Below are 19,218 nucleotides of genomic sequence, written 5' to 3'. Positions count from 1 at the left end.
GCTCCTTTTCTTAACCCTCTCTCTTCCTCTGCTTCCCCCTTTGGCTTTTGGAGAAGTACTTGAATAAATACCCAATTGTTAACTGAAAGCAGTACAGTTAAATGTGCCCAAATGAAGTTGTGCTTTAAACAGATATTGATGTATGCAGTGTTTTATATTTATTGTTTGTAGCATCCTGCTGGCAGCAGTTTACTGTTTGGAAAGGAAAGGGGTTAATTAGCGTCATTATCAATCACTAACGCTTGCCTAACGTGTCCAAAGAATAATCAAGTTAGAGGACGGCATGAAGCCAACAGCTGCTTCATCCCAGTTACAGATCTCCTAAGCCACTCAGTTATAGGGTTGAGGGGTGGGGGGAAGTAGAGTGGGGAAGAATCCTCATTGCTTGGGTAAAAGGGCTGTAAAAATCGGGTCAACTCACAAGAGATCTGAGAGGCAGAAAGTACAAAATAAATAACCAGCGTTTTCACTGTCTACATTACAGGTGCAGAGATGGCAGCGGTTCTGAGGCAAGAGTACTGAAATTTGCTCTATAATTTACTTGATTATCCAAGTTGTGCATTTGAAGAAACACATCCATGTTTCCGTAGTGCTTAGTGCTATGGGTGAAAGAAATCTTAAAGTCAAGCAGAGAAGAAAAAAATAAAACCCACGCATACCTCAGAAAAGCCCAATTCAACTCCTAACATCACCCAACCACCCCATCCCAGAAGAATGAAACCATGGAGCACAACAGGTAATATCAGTTTTCACACCTCTGCATCCCCTTTTAGGATGCTCTGGGATATTTTTCCTTGTGAATTTCAGTGAACGATTCTTTTCTATATTAAACTTGGTTTACTACCTGAGTTGCACAGGTATGCCATCTCAGCTTCCTATTATTATTACTACTCCCCCACCCCACCCCAACTGACGGAGCCTGGCTCTGTCACCTAGGCTGGAGTGCGGTGGTGCGATCTCGGCTCACTGCAACCTCTGCCTCCAGGGTTCAAGCAATTCTCCTGCCTCGGCCTCCTGAGTAGCTGGGATTACAGGCACACACCACTATGCCTGGCTACTTTTTGTATTCTTAGTAGAGATGGGTTTCACCATGTTGGCCAGGCTGGTCTGGAACTACTGACCTGGTTATCCACCCACCTCGGCCTCCCAAAGTGCTGGGATTACAGGCGTGAGCCACTGTGCCTGGCCTATTACTACTCTTAATGATACGGTCCTCCCTGTGACCCACCTTAGGTGGGAAACTGAAAAAGTTTGACCCTGTTATGGATTCCTTCTTTCAATGTCTTTAAAAACATTATTTGCCAGGTTAGCCATGAGTTCAAACTGATGATCCCATTAATGATCAGAATTTGGTCAACGGTTTTTCTGAAGGCAAGGATGAACTTGTCTGAGGTGAAGTATTTATTCATAGTGAGCCCTTGTTTGATTGAACAAGACATTGACTTCTTTCTGCAAAACCAGTAGCCCAAACTCATCTTTGCCTGTGTGGACACAGATGAGAAATATTCACAATCACATTATGCACCGAGTCTTACCCTCAAAGAAGTAACTGATGTTTCCCATGGAAGGCATGAGAGTGGAAAGAGAGAATGCTGGGATGGAAAACTAGATAATTCATGTATATGGAAAGTTCCTGTGTTTAAAAAAATAAGGAAAGGAGGAAAGAAAAGTGATTTCAGGCTGAATTTGGGAGGCCTAAAACGAAACTTTAAGTGTGATTCATGTGTAAAATTTTATTTCTTTTTCATCTTTGATGCCCGAAAAGGATAGCGCAGAACCAACTTAGTTTTCACAGAGATGTTTATTTCTTAACAAAAGAGCAACACTTAATATATTGCTGGAGAAGTCTGTAGAGAAGCAGTGGCCCAGGGAGATGACCTCCCCACATTGGACACTTGCAACAGATCGCCCTTTTTCTCTCTCTCACCAAAAAAAAAAAAAGGGGGTCTCTAGGACTTTGAGGAAACTTCCTAGTCTTACTTTGACTTTCCTTTAACGCCCATTTAAAGGGGTGGGAATATTTTCATCAGCAGGGCGGGAGCTTTAAAAAGTGACCCAACCCATGCTATGCTTTTGCTGCACGTGATTTTTCTATGGCAATAAAGATCACGTCCTTTAAATTCCAGTAACAAACCTAAACACACGCCCTCAACTGAAGGTGGTCCACAGCCCCTGTATGAGCAATCGATCTTGGCGTGTCTATCATGACTCTCAAGTTTTACAAGTCAAAAAGCCCAGGCCCTCTGGGTTTTTGTTTTGTTTTTTTCTTTTTTGTTTTTGGACTGGGAACAAATCTCTCCAAACTCTCTCTAGAGTTGGTCTCATCACCGTTTTAAAATCCAGCTTATCCTCAGGATATGGATATACACACACTTGTGGGGTGTGTGTGTGTATGTGTGTGTTTGATCAAACTAAATTTAGCTAATATACCTTAAGATAATTTTCCCCCCTGGGGCACCGAGTTAACGCTAGGATCAAATTTCCTTTTGCTTGGTCAGCTACCATATCCTATTTCAGGATTCCCCCCTGTCTTTTTGGAGTCCCCAAGTCTGGGTTGCGCCTTTGTCCACAGCATGGAGTCAGTCCCCAGCGCCAGAGCTCAGCTCTGGTCTCCTGGACCCCTGCCTGGGAGGAGGCAGCGCGGTGCGCACCCCCTCACTGGGTCCCACCTGCCCCACCCAGGACCCCACCCACTGGCAGGGCGCTGCCCTATTTGAATTCCCCGAAAATATCCTGCCATGCACCCCTTTGCATTAGGAGCTATTCGCTACTTGATTTGGACTGTCTGGCGTTGGGCGTGGGGGTGGGGGGATGGTAGAGATTGCGTGGGACGGGAGGTTCGAGTCTTGCCTGGGCTTGGGCGGCGGGGAGAGGAAGGACTGGTAGGGGCTCGAAGGACAGCCAGGGAGGGAAATGCGGACGGCCTGGGCAGCGGCCACCGGCACTCGCGTCCAGGATAGACCCAATTAAACTGCAGTAAAACCCAGAGAAAGAGGTTTGGGACTTGCTTGTGCCTCCCGTCTCCCTTAGCGCGCTTGCGGGTGCAGTGAGGAAGAGCCGGGAGGCTCCAGGTCAGAGTTTTAAGGGCCTTTTTTTTTTTTCCACGGGAAGGGCGCTTTAATTAATGACTGGAGGCAGGGTCTGGGAAACTTTCTGGCTCCAAACTCCCAAAGCAGCGCGAAGTTTCAGCATCCCTCACCCGGGTGTCTAAGCAGATAGAGCTGCGTGGGGATCCGACTGCCGCACCCGCACCCTTTCTCTCCCATGCGGCCTGTCCGAGCTTTCCAGCCCCGACCCATTTCATCAAATATCTCACTGTGGGACTCGTCTCCCGAGGCCTTCCCCGACCTGGACCCAAGGAATGGCTGGAAACCCGCGCTGCTCTCCAAGCGCCTCCTGCCCAACGCAGCCTTTTAGGCACTTGCATCTTTACAGTCATTAAAACCTTGTTTCATTGCAACAATTCGGCTGACCTTCCAATACGCGTTGAGCGGACATCCTGGACCGAACTACCTTAGCAGTGGGACATTCCATAGGGGAGCATTTATTTGACCCCCTCTGGGTTTCCACACCCAAGGACGGACGCGCCCTCGGGATCGCCAGAGAGGAGAGCCTGGAGGACCGCTCCTGGGGGATCCCAGGGCCATTTGCACCTCTGGGCACCTACTCCCCTCCCTGGCCGCTCCTCCCCTAGCCCTCTCTTCTCCTCTCCTCTTTGTAAAAATGCACTCCAACTTTTCCCGGGCGGGGGCGGGGAGGCTGGCGGGGTTGGGCTAGAAGGGGGGGCTTCGCAGATAGTTGATATTCCGGGTCCAGCCGCTCTCCGCGCTCCCATTCTCTAAGCTCAGCCGGGGGGAAGTGTCGCCCCGGGCCAAACATATGCTTCTTTCCAGCGCGCTAATCCACCTTCAGCGTGGAGGCATAATTGCTCGAGTGTCCATGGATTCTCGGCGCTTTGTCCCTCGCTGGCTCCCATCAGCCCTGGCACACGCCATTTCAATCAAATCTTTTCAGAAAACTGTCTCCTTTTATCAAGTCCCAGCCCCTGCGAACGACGGGAGCATTTAACAAAACACCCTCCGTGTTCCGCCCGCCTCCCTCGGCCCTGGCGGAGCAGAGAGCTGCGATTATTGGAACAACTTTTCACTTAGTTCAGTCTCCGAGAAAGGGGGTGAGGGGGATGCAGAGAGAGAGCGAGAGCGAGCGCGAGCGCAAACGAACAACAAAAAAGCAACATCAGCACCCCGCACCCGAAACGGGTCTTTTCTAAGCCCTTTGTGTCAGGTGTATTGGAAAGAAAGGTCAAAGGTCACCCTCAAAGAGAAAACATGTTTCATCTGTTTTTTTTTTTTTTTTTTTTCTTTGAAACCACAGAAATCGACTGCTTATGTGGAGTGTTTGGGCAGTCCAGTGGGATAAAAAGACAGGCAGAAACAAGCTCTGTGAAATGGGCCTAGCACCCAGAAGGGTCCTGTCTAGAGGATATTATTGGTGGTTTCTGACTCAAAATGCTATGACAAAAAATTCCCAGCGCTGATTTCCACGTACATATCCGATCTCTCTTTTCTTGCTGGCGACAGGCGTAAATAAAAGTTGGATCGGAAGATTTCTGCCTCGGTTAATGTGGAAGTCTCACGCACTCCTGATTTGATATTTTGGCTGAATTCCTAGCTTCAGGAGAAAAAGCTTTTAATTGATTAGGAGAAAAAGAAAGGAGGAATGATAGTGAAAAGATGGATTCTCAAAAAGATCTTAGAAGCACATAGGAAATATTTTTGACGCTGGAGAAAAAAAGTCAAATGCAAAAGACTGGGCGTGAGGTTTGATTTTGTGTAGCAATTATTATGCAAATAACACACAAACAGAAGAGATTGTAGTTCCATTATGAGAACACAGCCTTGCTGCTTGTTTATAAAATGAGAACGTCAGGGTAATATACAGTTTTCTTCAAATCCACAAACACTCCATATTGAGACCGATTTAAGTGACTTAGGTACTTTCTTCTGCAGCATTTTTTTTCCCATGATGATCAAGGGGAGGAAGGCAATGTAAATGGACATGGTTCCTTGTTCTACAGTCCTAGAGCATAGTGGGCCTTTATGGCATAAAGCTCCAAGTAGCTTCTTAATGATTCCCCTCCCTCCTCAGATGTCCAGGCTAAGGAAGACTGTGAAGGGCTTGAAAGTGATCAGTTGTTTCCTGCTCAAATGGACCCTTCAGTGCCAACCCTACCGGCCTTGGTCCACTTTCAGATTCAGATGAAATCATTGCAGTCTCCCGGATTAACTAAATGGATGAGCCAAATTCACTGTTGACATTGATGCCCAGGTGTTCAAGTCAAACCTCCATGATCACAGTTTTAAGATGTGGTTGGCAACATGCTGCCTTAAGTTCTCTAAAGTGTTCAGGCTGTGGGATGAGAAGTGATAGGACTTTGGAGCAAAGGCTGTCCTGACTCATCCTGAAAACTGGAAAATGGGGTACATTTCACAGCTCAGTAGCTTCATGTCTTAAGAACGAGAAATCACTTTGTTATGGTTATAAAACAGTAAAGGATGGATAACATCCTTCAAAACCCCAACCACAAGAATTGCCAAGAGAAAGAGTGATTTTTAAATTTTTATTCATTGGCTTATATTATGATCTTTTTGTAATTACAGAACAAAAGAAAGACTCAGTAACACCAAGACCTCCTCCAGCCCTCATTTCCACATCCCTATAGTTACCTGGGGGTGAGGGTGGGAGTGGGCAATGGATTCAGAAGGAAGCAGTAATCTTCAAAGGAAAAAAGAAGTTAAATACTAACCACCAGAATGGCAAGGGCTATGAGAACCCTCCGCTGGGGGAGACTATACTCAATATAATGTAGTTGTTGCATATTCTGTTTCCTACCCCCATACTCCATAGCCAGTTGAATGGAAGCACCCAAGATAATGGTTCCAAAAAGGGTAACTATTTCCATGGAATATCAGGGAGCATGGGCGTGTTGAGTCTTAACCTTGAGGATGTTGCTTCAAGTCAGAATGATCTTGGAGATTCCCATGAAGTTCAGAGACTGGGACACTGAGTGGGTTTCTCTTCTTGCAACACGAGACATGATCAGGTGGTTCCAGCTTCTTGGATCCATGAGAACAAGGTGGGCTTGGGGGAGACCCATTATTAGGAGATAATGAGTTATAGGGAACCTCTAACCAGTCATGGGACTGCACCTATTAAACCATAGGTTAAAGTTCTGATGAGAAACTTCGAAAATTAAACCAGCCTCATTATTAAATGAGACCATTCTTGGAGGGCCTTTTCTTTTCAAACACTCAAAGAGATGAAGGTCTCTCCAAACCTCACCTCCACCACTGCTTTCCGTCTCTGCACTCTATAAGGTTCTGCAGCATCTTGCTAGTTTAGCTCAGGTAAAGCCAGGGGGAGAGCTGGGAGGGAAGGCTGGAGTGGCAGTCCCTGACACGCTCTGGGAAAGCCTGTGTTCCTCAGTGACATAGCTTAGAAGTGGGGAGAATCCACCTGCCTGTTCCTGCAGGGACCTTTTGCAACTAACTTGATCAGGAGATTTGAAAGGAAGGCTGGTGCTAACTGAACAGGGAGGTGCCTTGGGGAATCCTGGGACTGGAAAATCCCTTGCTATACCCTCTAGTATAACTCCCAGCCCTTGGAAATTAGTGCCATTTCAAGAGAATCAAGTCACTGGCCTGTGACTGCGATGCTGGGCTACTTAGGAAAACCATCTCAATTGGTGTTACTAAGTTTGAAGAAAGCTCTTCTAAGGAGAGGAATCTAGAAACAAGAGTTGAGAGAGCCCTCTTGAATTTCCCTCCTACCCATCATCTCCCCTCCTCGCCTTACTGAGCATTTTGGCTGAACTTACTGTTTCTTTGTTTTTCCCTCTTTGCTGAGAAAACTTTAAGAACCTTCTACTCGGCTTAGATTTAACCACAACCTTTACTGAATCTGGCTTATGAAAACCAGACTTCTCTAAGAGACGGGTCTTCTGGCAGCAATTAGTCTGACTTTTCTTTAACAAAATTCTTTGTAATGCCATTCAGAAAACAGGTCAGTTGGTAGGAGTTTGTGGCAGGGAGTGCGTATGTGTGTGGGTGAGTACAGGAGGGAGTAGTTGGGGTGGGAGGATGATGTTACAGAGGGCCAATTTGTATGATTTGGTGGAAAAAAAGTTCCAATGTTAACACATTAACTTTGGGAGCTGTGAAATATTTAATTAGTGCACGGGTTGGGATCCTATTAAAACTGGCTCTATTTCTGAAGGCTGCCCTGAAAATCTGCTTGTCCCTTTTTCTATGTGCAAAGTGTAAAACAGCATTGCCATCTCTCCTTGCCACGGAATTATTTCAAACGGTTTACTACAGCAGTTTGTCTTTACATGCAGAGCTGCCTAGAACAAACAAAAGAAAGATCCAATGAGTGAATTTTCCAATGTAGAGGATTCCAGGGGTAGATATGAGGGAAGGGAGAGAGAACTTGGAAGAGTAAGGAAACAATACTGTCATCAGCCCAGAAGCAGCTTCTCAGTTTCTGACTCCTGGGGCAGCAGCATAGCCCTAGAGATGCCCTCCTCCTCCCCACATGTATTTAAAAATCCAACTCCACAACACACACACAACAAACAAGAGACCTATTCATTGAGTCTGCAAAGCCACCTTCTTCTCGTGGTTATGCAAATACTAAATTGAATCAACCAGCTATAACTGTTCAGTCCATTGCTGAAATATGATAGAAAAAAAGTTGAGTATTCCGAGGAAATTGATTCCAACAGTTCATTTTCAGTTAGTGTGGATGTCTGTGTGTCTGAAGGTGGAGACACAAACACATTTTTTTTTGTTAAAGTTGAGGCTGCCATTCTGAAAAGCAGCCTACAATTTTACATTTCCCCTCTGCTTTCTCTCCTGGGGAGGTAAGAATTTGAGCCATTTGAGATGCAATGCAGCAAACTCTGGGCAGCCCATCCCTGGGGGAGAGGACTCCTCCCTGAACTCCCTCCTCCTCCTCCTCCTGGTTTCCTTTCCTTGACAGGACCCGAGGTCCAGTTGAATTGAGAGCCCACCCCAGGCGCGAAGACAGCCAGCTCCTGCATTCAATTCTGCCTGTAGGAAGCAAGGGTTGTGGAGACGGCCGGCGACCCCGCTGGGAACAAACACAGGCTCCCCTTGGCTTTCATACCTGGGGCGCAAGGACTTTCTTTAGGCTACGGAGAGATCTGGGTCTTGTTCTGGAAAACCCAGGGCGTTCCCTCCCTTCTCTAGGCCTCTGGAGTAGCTGATTTAGCAAACGTATGGACAGCCATGCCAGCAGTACCTCAGTTTCCCTAATGCGGAGACCAAGGAGGGAAGTTTTTGAGAAGACCTGGGACACGCTTGTTTCTCGGGAAATCAACGTGGGGGCCGGCAGGAGGAGGGAGATCAGTCTCTTCCCTGTAGTCCAAGGTGGTGTTTCCTGGCGCGGGACCCTGGGCAGTCCCAGTAATCCAATCCCAGCCCAGAACAATCAGGGCAAGACGCGGCGCAAGCTCTCCGCCACCATCTCCATTTTACACATTGTCAAAAAAAAAAAAAAATCCAATCTTTCTGCACACCCAATACATCATTTCAATAAGAATGACTTCACTTTAATAAAGATTTAATACGTTAAATCTGTCTTTGTCGCTGATTGATGCTCCTTTGTCTTGAAAACGATTTGGGTTTTACTGATCAGGAATTCTGGGGGGAATGCTGTAATTCGGAGTCGAGGGTAGCTATTACTGTTTGATAACACTTCCCGAAGAGGAAAACACCCCCATGTACGCGCTGACACGCACACGCGCTCACACGCTCAGAGGCCTGCTGGCTCCTTCTCCTTGGGCTTTCCGGCGTGGAAACCTAGCAAGCTTTCCTGAACTGCCCGGGACGTGGGGGCCGGGGAGCGCGAGGACCGGAGGGGGCGCGGGCTGGGAGGGGTGGGATGTGGAGCCCAGCGTCTGTCGGAGAATCATTTGCCCTGAATCGCAAATTTTCACGGCTTAAAAAGAAAAGGTAAAGCTAATGTCTGGCTCAATTAATAAACATGGTAATTTCACACCCGGAGAAGGACATAATTTCATCCGAGCGCTATCGGCGCCATCACAAAGGGTCAGGGCGCAGCTGCGGCGAACCCGGGTCATTACGGAGTCGCGGAGCGGCTCCCGCGCCCCGGCCCGGCGCGTGCCTCGAGGCGAGGAATGGCTGCGGGCGAGGCCGGGGCTTCCCCCGATAAAGGACTTACCCACCGTGCGGGAAATGGAGCCGCTTTCAGACGGGGAGTAATCAGCTCGCAGACGTAGCGCCCGCCACGGCTCCCCCTCCTTCCCCCTTCCCTATTTACTTTTAAAAATAAAAGATGAAACAAGCAAATACCATCTCCCCATCATCTCAGTCTTTCTCTTCCCTTCTTACGTCTTTTTAAACAAAACCACGACCAACGCAATATGCAGAAGCACATATACCTATTTTTATTTTTTAGAGGTTGTCTTTGATTCGCTGTCAATAGAAACCTATTGTATTTGTAAATTTCAGGACAGTTGTAGTTGATAAATTTCTGGTGTCAAGACTTGGGGCCAGGAGCTGGGAGACAAGATATTAGCTTCAATCTCATAATCTCTTAATCACATTACACTTTAAGTGAGAATGTGTAATTTCACCCATCAATGATTTATTTAAGCATTTGCAACACAATTACTTGTCTCATACACAAATAGTGACTGGAGCATTGTTTGCTAGAAAGACACCCTGAGATTTGGGAAACAGATCATATCTTTTCCGTTCCATTACGTGCCCCACCTCGGAATAAAAATTCATCTGTAATCGAGACCCGCAGGGCCAGTCTCCTCAAAGGAAAGGGTCCCAAAGGCAAACCCACCCGAATCACAAGAGGGGCGCCCCTCCCCCCTTCTCTGGGTTCAGATTTTTAAGCAGATCTTCAAAGCTAAAATAAATGCCCATTAAATAGCCTCATGCAAATAGGATGGAGCCGGGCAGCTAAACACACAAAGCCCATCTCACATAAAACAAAAGCATGATTGATGGCAACCCGGATGCTCGTGTGTTTGGAAAAAAAATTATACTTGTCCAGTCTCCCAGTTGTCTAAATTATTGAATAGCGATGTGCATATTTCAACGGGAGAAGGTGGCTAGGTTAGGGACCCATGGTCGGCGCGAGGAACGCCACAGTGTGGTATATTTGGGCTGGGAAAGGCTCCCGTGCAAAGAATTTTAACACATTCTTCTCTGGGCGGCCGAGGAGGCCACGCTAACCTGACAGCTCTGGGGCAAACGGTTAGAGAAAATGGATCGCTTTCCTCGGCCCAGGATCCCCCACAGCCCCACCCCGTCCCGGCCCGGGGCGGCGTGTCCCTCGGTAAGGCTGACCGCGACGCCACACACCCCGCCTAGGCTGCAGAGGGCGGCGGGCAGGGCCTGGGTGGTGCAGCCTCTGGGCGGGGCCTGCGCAGCAGGCGGTGCTGATTCCGCGGTGCCCAGCCCAGGCGGGAATATCCACCCGCGACGTGGCTGGGAGCCTGGGGAGCTGAGCTGAGTCTGGGGTTTGCTTCGTCAGCAGGGCCCAGGGTGCTCAGTCCCCGAGGGAGGCGCTGGGGGAGTCGGCCTTTGTTCTGGCACTTTCAGGGCCTAGGAGTTAGGCAACTCTGGGGAGGTGCGAGGGGACGCCCCGTCGGGCGGGGGAGGCCTGTACAGTGCTCTGAACTCGAGGCACGGCTAGGGGAGAACGTACAGGAACCTGGCAGCTCTTGAGGATTTACTGAAGCAGAGTGTGGTAAAGTAAGTGGAAACTGAGGGAACTTTGCAGTATCTCACTTTAAATCTAAAAGGAAACATTTGAAAATAAACAATAATCTGTTCTCTCATTCTCTCTTCATCTTTGTGTTTTTCTCTGAGCTCTTCCTTGTCCCTCTAATTCCGTTTCTCCTCTATTTCTGTCTATTCTCAACTCTACAGCCCATCTCTCTCTGTGTATCTTTTTTTTCTCCCTCCCTTTCTCCGCCCCTCTCTCTGCCTTTATAAATATGCTAGAGAGGAAAACAACCTCGGCAATTCATGCTCGCAGCCACACGGAGAGTGGATCTGTTCTGCGGGGATCAGGCGTGGCCGCCTGTTATCCGCCAGGGCACCCCCGGCGCCCCCTTTCTTGCTGGGCTGCGGGGAAGAGACGCGTGGGCCCCTATATTGTCCTACGCATGGGGAGATGCCAGTTTTTCCCACGCATCAAATCCTAACTTCAAACTTGAATCCATCTTGCTGCTCAAGAGTCAAGCTCGGTGGATTCATAATAGAAACGACAAAGAGTAATTACATATTAGAAAACAAAACAATAATTACACCACCAAGTTGACACACCAGTCAGCGAAGCACAGTCGCTTGGGCTGGAAACACCAAAGCCCGCGGCGCCCGCGGCTGACTCAGCAAATCGGAAAAGCCCCCAGCCCACGCCCACGCCGGTCCAAGCTGGACAGCCGATGCGCCCCTGCCCCTGCCGCAGTCACCTGCTAACAGGCCTTCGAAGTCTCCCTTAATAAGATGTGATTTGGGAGCTGTCTGGCAGAAAAGCATCTCACAAGTACCATAGAACCTGTTTCTTGGAGAGATGTTTTGTTTTTTAATCAAAATGGACACCCAGATTCTTGAGTTTGAACTCTTGTTTTACATATTCACATTTAGAATAGAAAAAGCTGGTCTTTTTGCATGTTAATTTCTCCCGGCACCTGTCACTCGGTTCCTGGTTACTTTATGGAGCCCTCAGGCAGGAGTCCTCGGGTTTCCTCTTTCTCCCCCTAAGAGTCAAGGCGGCAGGGGCGTTTTTTAACTTCCTGGGTGGGGATGGGGTCAGAGGGGAAGGAGGTTAGAGGCTGGTGATTGGCCTGGGTGATTGGGCTTGGGACCCAGCGAGAAGAGCGTGTCCCTAACCTAGGCCCCTCGCAATCGCTGCCACATCCCCGGTTCCTTTGGACTGGCGGTCGGGGAGGCTCCCTTTTCGGGCATTGTTCCCCCTGACCCCCTTCAGGGGCTCCAGCGCGTCCTCGGGGTCTTCCCAGAGCCCGGGCCTGGACGATGGATTAGAGATGGGGGCGGCTGGCGAGTGTCTGGGGGCGACACCCGTCCGGACTGCGCAGCTCGCTGCTCACTGAGGCGGACTCCGCTTGCCGTCCCGGTGTGAAAGCAAACACATTCTGTTTGGGCCAGGAGCCCGCGGCTGGAAGATGCAACTGAGCTGGAAACACCAGGCCTCCGTCTGGGAAAGATTGAGCCGGAACCTCTATTCGGGCCTCTCCTCTCGCTTCCCCCAGGCCTGTCTTCCCAGGGTTGAAGCCCGCCCCAAAGGCAAGGGGGGTTGAGCGGAGGGCGCCAGTGCGCTTGTGCCAAGGGGGCGTCGAAGGACAAGAGCCTATCTTGGGACTGTGCCTCGAAAGGCGCTAGCATGCCGCGCACTCTGGGCCTGGGAAAAAGCCCAGAGCGTCCTCTCAGGCCCCAGATAGGAGGAGTGCTCAGGCCCGGGGACCTGCCGCAGGCTGCCCTTAGCCGGCGATGCCATCTGCAGGCGGCGAAGTAGTCGGATTTGGCCAAGAAGGGGAAAGGCCGCAGCGACCCACGGTGGGCACCTGGGCTTTGGGGAGGGTGGAAAGCCGGCGGGGACAGCCAGGAAAGCGCGCGGGGCCCAGCGCCCTCTAGGGCACACAAGCCCCTCGCTGGGTGGACGGCTCTCCTTTCATCCCCCAGGGCTTAGGGAAGGACAAAGGACCTATAAAAAAAATCTAAGAACAAAAAAAAATCAGCTTGACCCCCAAAAGAACACTGTTTAATGAGGTGGAAAATTCTTCCACACAAATTGCTTTTTCTACTACTTTATGAGAGTTCATAAATGTTAATGAAATCCAGTTACCAAAAAGTAACATACATCATTGCAGCTGAAGGGAGGCAGAGGAAGGAAGGTGGTGGTTAACGTACAATCATAATTAAAATAACAGCAGCGGCAGCAACAATGCTGCCCATGGCTAATGTGGTTGGAGGCTCAGTCCAGAGCCGCACCATTGTATCCGATCTGGGTTGGCCACCGGTGTTTCCCTGGACAGGAACAACAGTGGCAGCAATGGCACAACGACAAATGTAGAAGTGCAGGAGCCGCTGGGTCAGAGTGGAAATAAAATCACAAAACGCTCCTGTTTCTTTTCTTTTGAAATAGAAAGCTTGTTACAGACTCAAACTTCTTCAAAATCTATGCAGAAAGAAGAGCCCAAGGCAATGCCTGGGAGAAGCGGAGGGGAGGGGCAAGCTCATTGTCCTCCACACCTGCCCTACATGTTTGCTTTTTCCTTCCTCTCTGCATATCAGAGGTGCACTCCTATAGCAGGTGATCTTATTCTGACAGGTTTTTTTTTTTTTTTTTTTTTTTTTTTTTTTTTTTTTTTTTTTTTTTGAGACGAGAGTTTCACTCTGTTGCCCAGGCTGGAGTGCAGGGGCACGATCTTGGCTCACCGCAACCTCCACCTCCGAGGTTCAAGAGATTCTCCCGCCTCAGCCTCCTGAGTAGCTGGGATTACAGGTTACTGCCACCACGCCCAGCTAATTTTTGTATTTTTACTAGAGATGGGGTTTCACCATGTCGGCCAGGCTGTTCTCAAACTCCTGACCTCTGGTGATCCACCCACCTTGGCCTCCCAAAGTACTGGGATTACATGCATGAGCCACCACACCGGGCCTTCTTCTGACATTTCTATGCCCAGCACCCAGCCCAGAGTTGGCACATAGTAGGTGCTTAATAGGTGTGTATTGAATAAGTGAATGATTGACTGGACCAACAGCAGAAAATTAAATAACTCAATGAACAATCTCCTTGATAATATCTGAAGATGAATTAAGATGCTCAAGCACAAGCCTGTAAACCCAGCACTTTGGGAGGCTGAGGCGGGCAGATCACGAGGTTAGGAGATCGAGACCATCCTGGCTAACATGGTGAAACCCCGTCTCTACTAAAAATACAAAAAATTAGCCGGGTGTGGTGGTGGGCGCCTGTAGTCCCAGCTACTCGGGAGGCTGAGGCAGGAGAATGGCATGAACCCGGGAGGCGGAGCTTGCACTGAGCCAAGATTGCGCCACTGCACTCCAGCCTGGGAGACAGAGCGAGACTCCGTCTCGGAAAAAAAAAAAAAAGATGCTTAAGCACTCAATATTTTCAGTGTTCACCAAACATTTTCTGATAACATACTATGTGTCAGAAACTGTTCCAGGCCCTGAGGATACAGTAAGCAAACAAAACAGACAGAAACCCATCTTCTTATGAAGCTAATATTTTGAATTGGCCTGTTTTGGCTGATGTATTATTTTACATGGCTGGGCAAATGGCCTCTTACCTAACTTTGGGAAAATAACTGTTACCCTCCAGATTCCTCTTTATGAAATGGAGTTGAGGAAAGGAGATGCGAAGTCTATTGATGAAAGTCATATAAAGAATATGGTTTTAAGGAAGATGTTTTATATTTCCTTAATGGGATCATTTCTCTATGTCTTTATTTGTTAGGAGTCAAAAAATATATATATATTTTTGTAAATAGCTAGGACAACTTGAATATTTTTCTTTTCCCCTTGTGAGCTGCTGGAATTGAATCATTTTAGCTTTGCACATATTGCTTAATATTTTATGTAATCTAAATACAAGTGCTTTCTTTTTTTTTTGAGACGGAGTCTCCCTCTGTCGCCCAGGCTGGAGTGCAACGGAACGATCTCGGCTCACTGCAACCTCCGCCTCCCGGGTTCAAGAGATTCTCCTGCTTCAGCCTCCTGAGTAGCTGGGATTACAGGTGCGCACCACCACTCCTGGCTACTTTTTGTATTTTTAATAGAGACGGGGTTTCACCATGTTGGTAAGGCAGGTCTCGAACTCCTGACATCGTGATCCACCTGCCTTGGCCTCCCAAAGTGCTGGGATTACAGGCGTGAGCCACCGCGCCCGGTCACAAGTACTTTCTTAACAAAATAGGGAATAAAAAAATAAATACAAGTACTAATACTAATAACTATATTTTTTTTTTTTAGCTATTATCTTTTGCCAGTTACTGCACTCAGTGCCACATAGGCTTTACCTCATTTAAACTCTTGGCAACCCTTTGAGATACGTGCTGTTTTTCCTATCTTTATTTTTTAAATGAGGGAAACAAGGTTGAGAGCAGGTAAGTGATGGGGCTTAGGCCACCAGTGAGTAATCGGCAGTGCCTCATCTGGAACTCAGGTATCTGTTACACTAGAATGAAGAGCCTACGACCCTAGGAGTTCCAGTCATTTGCCTTCAGCTTTCTTGTCTATAAAATGCAGTTAATACCCATCTAGTCTATATTGTTCACGGTGTGGTGAAATTAAAATTCCATCTATTTATGAAAACACTTTGCAAATGTTAGAATGCTCCATGAATATACTATTGTTTTTGTTGTTATTATTATTATATGCTGTTTCTTATCTGTAATTGTTAGTAGCTACAATAACCTACTCTGCAGCAGCAACCGCTGAAATTGATTGAACTTTGGCTGAGTGATTGTTTTGGAACATGAGCGGTGATGGATCTGTTGAGAATGAGACAGAGAGACTCCTGGTTTAATGGAGGAAATACTGTTGGAGAAGATTTGGCTGTTCCCACTGAGTCTCCCTGCATCCTGTGGGATCTCAGGGTCTGGCAGGAGTGGGTTTCTGGCATCCCCCACCACCATCTTCTTTAGGGATATCCTTCCTCCTAATTGCAGGGTGCCCTGTTCTGCCTTGCCTGGACCATTAGCCCTGCTCTCGGCCATCACTCTAGGCAGCCAGTCCAGGCACAACAGTGAGAAAGGTTAAGTGTTCATTTTTGTACGTAAACTTGCAATGCTGCTTTGAGACAACATAATTACTACTTCCTATACCCTATTGTATCTGGTAGAGAAATGGTCACAAAGACATCAAACAAACATCAAGTCTCTGTCACTGCCTCCTGCACCTGTTATCCTCCAAAAAGTGGGCAAGACTTTGTGGATGTTTGGAAACCTAGTGCCATTTCACAGTAGTCACTTGTCTGAGGCAACACCTGCAGATGCCTTTATTGTTTGAACCTCAGATCAGTTAGTCAAGGAATGAAGAGGCAGAGCTATTAAGAACATACTGGCTTCTGGATTGTGCCAATCAATCTTTACATTTCATTTATTCATCTGTTCATTCATTTATTCAATCCTTTTGAGCTCTTTTCTAGGAAGTAAAAACAAATCCCATTGAGAATTTTATTGCCTGGTGGGAGGCAGACGAATACAAATATAATTACAGAACAGTGAAGTAAGTTCCAATAAAAGATTTATACACAGAATGGGGCTGGACTGGTTACTCATTTTGATATACGGAATTAGGCCACAGCATGCATTCTCAACTGGGGTGATATTGTCTTCAAGACGGCAAAAATTGCTTCCTGGGAGATGAAACAAATCTCAGATGTTACAATGGTCTGTGGTCCTTCAAACTAACCCTACCTGACAAAATGTAACTCCTTCATATTCAATTTCTCTTGTTAGACTTTATATTGAGGGAGTGATAATAGTGAGAAATTGAGAACCACTGGGCTAGGTAGGAGAACTTGACTCACTAACTCAGGCTGAGTGTGCTTAAGACTACTAGTTTAGGCTGGGCGCGGTGGCTCACACCTGTAATTCTAGCACTTTGGGAGGCTGAGGCGGGTGGATCACCTGAGGTGAGGGGTTCGAGACCAGTCTGGTTAACATGGTGAAACCTGGTCTCTACTAAAAATACAAAAATTAGACGGAAGTGGTCATGTATGCCTGTAATCCCAGCTACTCAGGAGGCTGAGGCAGAATTGCTGGAACCAGGGAGGTGGAGGCTGCAGTGAGCTGAGATCTCGCCACTGCACTCCAGCCTGGGTGACAGCAAGACTCTGTCTCAAAAACAAACAAACAAACAAACAAAAAAACCCACTACTAGTTTAGCTATCATGGCTGACTTGCTCAGTTGGTTAAAAAGCAGCAACTGGCCTGGCGCGGTGGCTCACGCCTGTAGTCCCAGCACTTTGGGAGGCCGAGGTGGGTGGATCACGAGGTCATGAGATCGAGACCATCCTGGTTAATACAGTGAAACCCTGTCTCTACTAAAAATACAGAAAATTAGCCGGGCGTGGTGGTGGGCACCTGTAGCCCCAGCTCCTTGGGAGGCCGAGGCAGGAGAATGGCGTGAACCCAGGAGGCGGAGCTTGCAGTGAGCCAAGATCATGCCACTGCACTCCAGCCTGGGCGACACAGCTAGACTCTGTGTCAAAAAAAAAAAAAAAAAAGCAGCAACTACTTTGGCTGCTTTGTCCAAAAATCTGTTATTATTTTACCGATTAAAAAAATCCCCGTGATTCATGGCTTGATGTAGGGAAACCCCACACCCGGTGCCTCATAAAACAGGGAAGTGAATTCTCAAATATTCCTTTAGTTCCCTCAGAAATTAGTTAAACCTGGAGAAGCACGGAAAACCAACATTTGGCCTCAGTTTCCCTGCTTCAAATCAAAGCTGCTAGATAAAACGACACCTCTAGAAGGGTGAGCTTTTGGACAGATGAATTTCCATATTATTAATTACAAGTTAAGAATATGTTGATTTATTGTTGAATTTGCAATCATGTTTCCTTTTATTTATGCAGAGGTTAAGATATCTACTTTTAAAACACAGAGAAAGCAATAAAATCCCTTCACAAGGTTGTCCGTAATTTATTCTTTTGGTTTGCAGTTTTTATCCTTTGGACTAACTATAATTACCACTTCTACATCTTGCCCAAAGCTTAACCTGAGAAATTGCTGAGCCCAAGATCTGAAAATTTAGAGACAGCTTTGGAAGGAATTTTTCACTATATAGACATTTAAACAGTAGAACATAAGACAAGTTGGAAAATATACTAATAGGCTCTAACAATCGAGAAAGCAGAAATGATCATAATTACTAAACGAGTGAGTGAAGAGGGGAAGGAAAGGTGGCTTGAGGGAGAAAAGGGGGTGAAAATGGTCACAAAAATAGCTTTACCTGAAATGGCCTCATTTACAAAGAATAGTAGAGCCCCCTCTTCCCCCTTCTACCAAAATTTGAAAAATAAAAAGCACTGCCACCCACAAAGACACCCTGGGTAGTCCTAAGGAGCCAGTGAGCACATTAGGGTATGCTAGCAGAAAATCTGGCTTGGGACTCATTGCCAACAAAGGGCAAAGCCCAGTCAGCTGGAGTTAGTGACTTCCCAAAACAGGGCTAAGGGGGCGGGGGTGGGAGCCAAACCACAGTAATTCTCAAATAGCATTTCATTCCATCTGGGGCAGAAGTCTCTGTCTGGGGCCATGGGTAGATATAAACCTTTATATATAAACCCTTCTTGTGTGAAGTAGCCGCTTGTCCAGTTACATACCATAGTCACATAGACAGGGACACAAAAGCCATTTGTTAATGCTTCAGACAAGGCTGTAGGGGAAGCATGAGAAGGTTGACCCACATTCCTGAGCGAATGTAACAAACAATTCTTCTCATTCACACCATATAAGTATTGACTGTTTTATTGTAGTCTTGTTATTGTGGCTGTTATTCCTTTAATGACACCATTTCCAAAAGTTTAAAAGTTGACTGCTAACATTTGCTTCGCTCTAAATCTTGGTGAACAAGTTTTGGGGTGTGTGTGTGTGTGTGTGTGTGTGTGTGTATGTGTGCATGTAAAGAGGCAATTTTGTGAAAAGGAAACTAGTTTTTAAACTTCCAAATATTTCTATCTTTTCATCTAAAACATTAGATATCTTCAAGGAAATAACCCCCACTCTAAAGTAAAGATGGACATGCTTGGAGTTGGCTGTGGTTTAGTGGAAAGAGGAGTGGGTTTGGAGGCTGAGGAACTGGCAGTGTTGTGCTGTGGGTGAGCCACTTACAATGGGTGTACTTCCATTTCCTCATCTGTAAAATGACCATTGTAATATGCACACACACACACACACACACACACACACACACAAACCATGGGAATTTTGGGTGGATTAGGTGAAATAAAGGCTACCATAAAACTACAGAGTGCTGGCCGGGCACGGTGGCTCATACCTGTAATCCCAGCACTTTGGGAGGCCTAGGCAGGCAGATCATGAGGTCAGGAGATCGAGAACCAGGGTGAAACCCCGTCTCTACTAAAAATACAAAAATT

The sequence above is a fragment of the Pan troglodytes genome, chromosome 5 (assembly GCF_028858775.2).
Source record: "Pan troglodytes isolate AG18354 chromosome 5, NHGRI_mPanTro3-v2.0_pri, whole genome shotgun sequence".
NCBI classification, from domain to species: Eukaryota; Metazoa; Chordata; class Mammalia; order Primates; family Hominidae; genus Pan; species Pan troglodytes.
Note: the sequence above shows the minus strand (reverse complement) of the source record.